General features: G+C 39.2%; 1 non-coding gene across 1 annotated transcript; it reads right to left on the bottom strand.

Moving 5' to 3' along the window:
* Positions 1-2,724: 2,724 nt before the first annotated feature.
* LOC132297863 (small nucleolar RNA R71) lies at positions 2,725-2,830 on the bottom strand. Its single transcript, XR_009479433.1, has one exon. It is a non-coding gene; the product is annotated as a small nucleolar RNA R71 (small nucleolar RNA).
* Between the last annotated feature and the right edge of the window lie 6,148 nt (positions 2,831-8,978).

Raw genomic sequence — 8,978 nt, 5'->3', positions numbered from 1 at the left:
TCCTAAGGGATTTGATGGTGTATCGAATTGTGAACTATGGTAATTAGGGTTAGTAGGTCGAGTGATCACACAATTGGTTCGTTGGTTGATTAAGCTAAATTGAATTCAACTAAATAAAATAATATGAGGTAAACAAGAGAGAGAGAGGTCTTAGGGTGTAAAGATCACCACCAAGCAATACTTTTCTATACTACTAACAAGTGATCAATTGAGGGTAATGGATGTGTTGCAATATGATAAGGGTGTGTGTGCATTAGGTTGATTCAATTGGCAAGGATGACAAATCAAGCAAGTATTGTCTAAACATCATGTGAAGAGCACAATATATCTAAGAAATAGAGCATATATTGTCTAGACAACATGGGGATAACACAATAGATCAAAACAAGTCATTAATCCTTCATTAAGCTCACAATCCACATGCAACACAATATTAGAGGAATATGCCATTTGGACTCACAAGCATGGAACATCAAACATCAAGAGTAGATTGTCCTCCCATCTAACATTATACTACCACTACACTAAATCTACACTACTAGCATGAAAATAAAGCTATCTAGACTAGGGGAGAGGCACAAACCATCAAGAATAGGCATAAACCATCAAATGAACCAAAATAGCATTCATTAAGCATATCATCTTGATAATATCTAGATCTATAGCATCAATACACATAGACATGCATCAAAAACATTAAATCTAGAGATAAGCACATGAATATCCTACTCTAGCATACATAGACATATGGGTAGAATAGAATAGTCAATTGGAAGCATTAAACCATACAAACCATGAAATAATCAAGATTTATATATACATGAATATCAAGATGTATCATACAACACTAATCCCTTTATAATACACAAGATTAGAGTATAGAAAGCATGCTTGGGGCTAACTCTAGCCCCAAGAAGATGTCTAGCCACTCATGGTAGTGATGATCCAACCCTCAAGGGCTAACTCCATGGCTGCTCCTTGTAGATGAAGATCTCCTCCAATGGTTGCTCTAGCTTCCTCCCTTCTTCCTCTCCAAGAATAGCCTCCAAGATGATTTTCAATGTGTGTCAAGAGACTCTAGACTCCTCACCAAAAAGTGTATCATATTCCTTATATAGGTAGGTCAAATACACCCTATGATGAGCTGTGGTCGTGCAAGGCATATTCTCCAATGATTGGGTGAAGGACGGAATAAATGAGCTGGACTTTAACTTTTTCTCGCTGGAGGAAGTTTGATCGATCGAACTGCATCTTGGATCGATCGAAGTGGTCTGACTCCTCCGGATAAGAACAAGGCTGAGATATTTCGAAGATATTTATGGGGAAAAGGACAAAAGTGGTTGGTAGGCGTACAACTGTGGATAAGATCAATCATTTGAATAGGACAAAATAGGGTTCGATCGATCGAAGGTGATGTTGGATCGGTCGAACTTGGAATTTCAGCAAAGGCCAAGGTTAGATCTATCGAGAAGTACTGTGATCGATCATAGATGTTCGATCGATCTAACTCTAAGTTGGATCGATCGAACTTTTCAGCTGCACAACTTTGATTCCTTTTTGCTCCTTTCTTTCTCCACTTTGCTCCCTCTTTTGGTTTATCTCAGGATTGCTTCAATTAAGCTCTTATTTGGCTGAGTTAGCTCAATTTTGGGATTAGTGCCTGAAAATATAAATAACACGTAATAAGTCTAAAACGGTAAAGTAAGATAGATAAAGGTACTAGAATGCTTAAGCTTAATGGGTTTAAATGCGCACTTTTCAGTGCTCATCAACAACCAACAAACTCTCCAACCAAGTTACCTGTAAACCAATAAAACTAAATTGAAAACTAAGTACAAATCTCATCTCCCTGTGGGTTCGATATCCTCTCTACGTAGAACTATCCCACACGATATCGTTCGATTGCGAGAAACACATTAATTTTTGGCGCCGTTGCTGGGGAGATTAGTTTTTATTTTAGTCTTTAATTAGTTATTTTGGTTTACTAGTCTTCAGACTTTCTGATATTTCACCTTACTTCTTTTTCTTTTCAGGTACAAGTTAGCAGTAAGGGCGAAGACACTTAAGGGAGAAAAAGCTTCGGTTTATTTAACTTTTTTGTGAGTTCTTATTGTTTTCTTTTGCTAGGAATAGTTTATTTTTCCTACTATTAGGATTAGTGGAATTAATGCATGTTAACTCGCCATAATCGGACAACACCTTTAGTGCATGATCCAGAAATAGAGAGAACTCTTAGACAATTAAGAAAGCTTAAAAAACATCTAAACTCGATAGGAAGTTTTTCTGATAATATGGCTGAACAACGTTATGCACCGGGTAATAATGGTAATGGGAATGGAGAATTGGTTCCACCTGTCCCTCCACAACCACAATTGAGGGACCATTTTATTCCTAACACATACACTTCTCCTTCATGCTTTGTTTTTCCGGATGCTGATGCAACCCATTTTGAGATCAAGCCTGCTATAATCCAAATGCTTCCTGCCTTCCATGGGTATGCAATAGAGGATCCTTATAAGCACTTGGATGTGTTTTTAGAATTGTGTTCAACTACCAAGTTGACTACTCTAACCAATGATTCATTCAGAATGCGTCTTTTTCAGTTATCTCTCAAGGATAAAGCAAGAACTTGGTTGCAGTCCCTTCCAACAAATTCCATATCTACATGGGACATGTTGCAACTGGAGTTCTTGAAGAAGTACTACATTGTGGGTAAAACCAAGCAAATGAGAAGAGAAATCATGGCATTTTCCCAAATCCCGGGAGAATAGCTCCATGATGCATGGGAGAGATATAATGATCTTCTAAGAAAGTGTCCACACCATGATATTGCTCAATGGCACTTAATACAGATCTTCTATGATAGTCTTACTGATTCTTATTGAAACATGGTCAATGCTTCCAATAATGAAGCTTTTTTGCGAAAGAGTCCGGCTGACGCTCGGGAACTGTTTGAGGCCCTAAGTGAAAACTCAGTGTAACATGCTTCTTCCTCTAGGTCTAGGTCTTCACCTGGAATGCATAAGGTTGAAAAAATTTATGAGGTAGATAAATCTAGTGAGTTAGCCGCTCAAATAGAAACCTTGAACCGTAGGTTCGATCAAATTTTATCATCTGGCTTTGTTCCTATTGCTAATCCACAAACTGCCTTGCCAAAGGAAGTTTGTTCCATCTGTGTTAATCCTAACCATTTTGCTGATGCTTGCCCTATGCTGAGACAATCATCTGGGATCCCACAGGAGTAAGTGAAGTGAATGCTATATTCTCTAGGCCAGCTTATAATCTATATTCTTCTACATATAATCCTGGCTAGAGAGATCATCCCAATCTGTCATGGAGTAATCCAAATTAAGGAAACACTACTCCCCAATCTCAGGTACAGTATCAAAATTCATCCAATCCTATGCCACAAAATAATTCTTTCAACTAATCTGGTACTTACCGTCCACCTCAGTTTAGAAATCAACCCACTCAAGCTCCTAATCTTCCACCTCCTCCTAGAAATTCAGCATTTGAGGAACAAATACTTTATGCTCTTATTGATCTGAAAGCCAATACCCAACTTATTAATTCTCATTCTCAAGCCATAGCAAAGCTAGAGGCACAAGTTGGGCAAATAGCGAGTACTCTATCTCGAATAGAGGATGAAAAGCTGCCTAGTCAGCCAATAGCCAACCCAAAAAGGTAGATTTACATGATTGATGAAACCAATTCCTCAGGTATTCATCATGAGCAAGTTCAGGCTATCACTACATTAAGGAATGGTCAAGTGGTTGATAACCAAGTCGAAAAATGACAGGAGGAAAAAGTTAGGCTTAGGATTCCCATAATTCTTATCATTCATAATCCACATCCCAAGGATGTTATCTCAAGTGCTATTCCATAATCTACAAGAGGAGTTGAAGGTAGAGTCATTTCTTCATCTGCTCCTAACTTTGAGACGGCTTATGAGCCAAAAGCACTTTATCCTGAATGTCTTAAGGAACCCTCCCACTTTAGTAAACAAGGGGAGAAAATTCAAGATATGATGGAGGTCTTTAAACAGGTCAAAATCAATCTTCCTCTACTCGATGCTATAAAGCAAATTCCAGCCTATTTTTAAAGGACTTCTGCACTCTTAAGAGAAAATTCAAAAGTTGATGGGTCTCATCGACTATCAATAATAATCAACCCTTTGTAATAGCACAAATCATTGTAAAATAGGGCTATTGGACGGGTAAGTCGAACCACTGGGATTGTTAGTTTATGGCAACCAAGATTGTAAAATCACCTATAGTTTAATGAAAGGGGGGTATAGAGTTTTGTTTGGTTTGTCACTTGGAATTAGGAATTAAAATTGCATAAAACATTAATTACAAGGAATTGAAGAGATGAAAATAATATAAGAATGGACTAGGGAAGTGAATCTACTACCTACCCTATGAACATGCTAGTTAAGATTAACTTCGGGGAACAAAATATATATTGGTCATGATATGTAGCAACACATGGTTGCTACATTATCTTTAAGAAATTCATTAAATCAAAAGGCAAGAATGACCTATCAAAGGTTCACATGCTTGAACTACCTAAACTAGGGTGTAGCCTTAGATATGCTCACTAAGCTAGAGATCATCAAGCCCTCAATTAAATGATACAAGCACATGAAGCTAAAAATCAAGATTAATCCATCAAAGGGCGGCCCTAAGCTATGAACTAACAAGGTTCTCATACAACATGCCATTAAAACCATTCCATAATCTCCTTTCCATTGTCACTATGAAAATGAAAGCAATATAATCATGAGAGGAAAAAATCTAAGACAAGATAATTAACTCAAAATGATCATTTATAAATATTGAAGTTTATTATAACATATAAAGTGCTCTAGATCATGGAAAAACCATATACATACATCCTTACCCCAAATTTAAACCAAAACTAAGGCATGCTTACAAAGTAGGGCTTCATCACCTCCCTAGAAAGGGAGTTAGTTACCTATAGGAGCAATGGAGGAAGGAGAAGAGAGAGGCCTTCCATTTTCGCACCTTAAGGGTCAAGAACAACCCACACACTCAAGACTTCAATATTTCTCTCTTTAGCCTTACAAAAATGTGAGATATCCATAATACAACCCTCCTAGCCTTCTATATGCCACCATAGACTCCTAACCACTCCAATTTCGCGGTCCATAATCCTTAGGAGAGTGCAGCACCACACAAAATGGGTCAAAGGGACAGCCTTGAAGGAAACAATGTAGACTATGCTCACTTGTCTGCGAATTCGGCGGGCGCCCGCACCTTGAAACTCATGCTCTGAATTTCTGTTCTTAGCGTGGACCATTGATGTGATTCTTCTTCCTGGAACTTTTTGCATAAATCATTATGAGTTCCACGGATCATTAACTTGGCTAAAACGAATGTCCCCGGCAACGGCATACTTTGATCTTCAAAACTTATCAAAGCATCACTTTTGACTCTCTTTGGGGAACCAACATGAAAATAGACAAAAACATGCAATTAAAGCTAAAATATACAGTATAATCAACAAATGGACTTAACTAATGCAAATAAGGGTGCTTGAATATGCAATATTCAGTGCTTATCACACTCCCAAACTTATATTTTTACTAGTCCCATAGCAAAACCAAAAATGAAACTCTTAACAAAATGACAACATTTGAAATGCTCTCAACGTGCAGAAACCATGGTGCAAAAAAATACCTACATAGCTCAAATGTAACTTAGAACAAATAGAAAATTGAAGACGAGATCATTAAGCAGACTACTTTGCATATATGAAGCCTTGATATACAAAATGGCTAACAAATTTCAATTCGCATGCATCAATCATCATAGTCTATATAAATACTTCAATTGTCATCTCTTGAATAGAAATCAACTCTAACTTCAGTGAAAGTGAACCGGATTCCCAATATATGGCTTTTACCTTCTTTTTCCAATTTCAAAACACAAGTTTCAAATCATTGAATTTCCCTTTTTAAATGAGGTCTCTAAGGGATGATTTATTCAAAATACAACTTCTTTTTTTTTTTTTTTCATTTATATATTATGGTCGTGCAATGCCGAAATCCCTTAAGCTTTCAACCAACCCATGTAGCAAGCATTAGGCCAGCAATTCCCAAACCAGATGGCTTTAGGGTGCTAAGTGTAAGGACACTCATAGGGCTTAATAACTTGAATTGGCAAGGCTACGAACTCTAACGAACCATATTTATTTATTTTTTATTTTGTGAATAACCGTGCAATGCGTAAGTCCCTTAAGCTTTTTAACCAACCCATATAGCAACTGTTAGGCTAGCAATTCCCAAACCAGATGGCTTTAGGGTGCTAAGTGTAAGGATACTCCAAGGGCTTAATAACTCGAATTAGCAAAGTTACGAACTTAAACTAGTCATTATAATTTTATTTTATTTTATTATTATTTTTTTTTTAAAGATTCAAAGCCAAAGATATTCATTCATTAGGGTCATCAATTTAAATCAACTGAGTCAAGGTCAAGGTCAATCAGGTTGCATGCCTCATAATTGAGTTTTCGGTGTGCATCTGTGTAGTGTGAAGCATAGAAGAGTATGTAGTCCAACGAAAGTCTAATTGAAGCATTTGTACAAATCGGTTTGCATCAACATGATCATTTCAGATTTTTCTTTATTTTCAAAACTATCATTTGCCTTTATACACAAAGTATTAAACGTATGCTTCAATCTCCAACAAGTTCCAAGATTACTCTATCAATGTTTTCTAAAAATTAAATTTAAATAACTTACATGAATCAAGTTAAACATGCAAGCAAAAATGTAATACCAAAAATACACCCCCTAACTTGAATATCACATTGTTCTCAATGTGAGAAGACAAAGAATGAAAATGGAATTGAAAAGAGGGTACACAGAATAATAATACTAAGTGGAGGAGGAAATTCAATGGCAGTTCAAAAATAAGCCACCTCTCGAATCCCAAGAGTGCCCCCAACCTTGATTGCAAAAACCTGTTAAAAGACATCTATACACAGCAAGCATCATATAAATCCAAACAAAGATGAATAGAAATAACTGCAATTTTATTTATCTAAAAACTAAATATCCATGCAAAACAGCAAAAGAATTGTAGTTATAAGTTCAAAATAGGAACTGGAAAGTAAATGCCAAACGCGGCCCAAAATAAGTCTAAAAAGTACTACGAGAAAGCAAAATAGGTACTAAAAGCATAAAATCACTCCATCGGAGCGAATGAGGAACCACCGGCGCCGCCTGGGGGGTGGTTGATCAAAGTCTGGAGCATAGTCTGCAACGTCTTTTGCCCCACCAGAGTCTCCTTAAGGGTGCCCTCGATGTTCCCGACTCGCATGTGAAGTGCATCAACACGAGCGCTGAGAGAGTAATAATCAGCATAGGTGATAGCAGGCGGAGGTGGCGCAACGAGTGCAGAAGCAGCATTAGAAGCTGAGGCCAGGGCGACAGGGACAGCCGGAGCTCCTCAATCAAGCACATGACCTATGCGGGCTTGACGGGAAGTCTTAAGCTGAACTGTGCTGGACTTCCAAACCCCAAGGTCAAAATCAAATACATCGGTCTTCTTCTCCTCATGATGGGGTGCTCTGAACCCTTGGTTTTTTAGGAGCCTGTTGACAAGATATAGGAATGGGAACGCCCAAGTGATGGCATTGATCGTCTGCAGCACAATTAGGTCATTGTAGACCTTGAGAAATTGGTCCCAGACAAGCTACGGGACACGAAACCAATTCCCCTTCTCCGCCGCATGGAAGGAGCTCAAGAAAGCCCCTTTGTGTTCAGAATGCCTAGGGATAGGGAGGACATTTTTTTGCCAAGACGGAGTCCACGAACCAGAGCCGACATGGGAGAAATGATTTATTGGTATGGTTGTGACAAATTTCCTCCACAATGCCAGCCAAATTCAGATTAGCCAGAGGCTCAACGTACAGAGGTAGGTCCGCCCCATCCACTGGAGATGCCATTGGGCACGCCAAAGCCGTGGCAAGGTCATCAATGTTAAATTCAAAAGTCACGCCATCTATGGTGATCTTAATGATGTCTGGCTCGGCACATGAATTGAACGTGTTTGAGAAGAATTGGCGGACTATGCGTGGATAGTAAGAGTGAGCGTGTAGCTTGAATAGAGATTGGAGGCTACGATTCGTCAATTCTTGGACCGCCCACGCCGTTTCCAGATTGACTTTGAAACCGTCTTGGGTAGCAAATTTGGCCTCGATGTCAATAGGCCAATCAACCCAATTTGGCGTGGGAGGTTCCTCAGAAGGTCCCTCTGATGAGCGAGCACGCTTAGCAGAAGGTTTGAGCTCCATTTGAGTGAAGAAGTTGGTTTGGGCAATTTTTCGAACACCTGGCGTGCACAAAAATTAGGAAGAGAGACAAAAGGGTATTAGAGAAGTGAAATCCCAAAAATTTTGACCTGCAAATGACAATCTACAACCTCTAAATAATCACCAATCCTCCACATATACAATCCCGGCCTCCATTGATAAAAAATTTAGAGAAAAAGAGAAAAGAGAACTTACCAATAATGGAGGAACCCAAAAACCCATTGTTTGGTGATGGAAGATGATGAGATGATGGAGAGTGAGATTGAAGAAGGAAGGATGGTTAAAAGAATGATAGAGATAGGAGAGGAAGAGATAAAAAGAGGTTGGAAGATGTAGGAGGGGGGGTTTGGGTCGCAGGTTTAGAGAGAGGGAGAGTTTATAATGTTTAAAATGGGCTTGCCAACCCATTTTAATGAAGCTGCGAAGGGGGGCGGGCGACCGCAGCTGCAGGACGGGTGCCTGCGAATTCTCAAACCCACTGGCACAATCGGTGGGAGCCCGCAGGAAATTGGCGGGTGCCAGTAACCTAGACGAAAACCATTGGCGGGGGCCCGTGGCTGCATGGCGGGGCCCAGTGAACCTTCACACCTCACTGCCTATTTTCGCGGGCGCCAGCAGGTGCTTCTGGGTAAACACTC

Source organism: Cornus florida, unplaced genomic scaffold (assembly GCF_030987335.1).
Source record: "Cornus florida cultivar Cherokee Brave unplaced genomic scaffold, ASM3098733v1 CherokeeBrave_3.0.0_Hap2_Chr02, whole genome shotgun sequence".
NCBI classification, from domain to species: Eukaryota; Viridiplantae; Streptophyta; class Magnoliopsida; order Cornales; family Cornaceae; genus Cornus; species Cornus florida.
The sequence above is the reverse complement of the archived record's forward strand: the minus strand, read 5'-3'. Positions and strand labels throughout refer to the sequence as shown.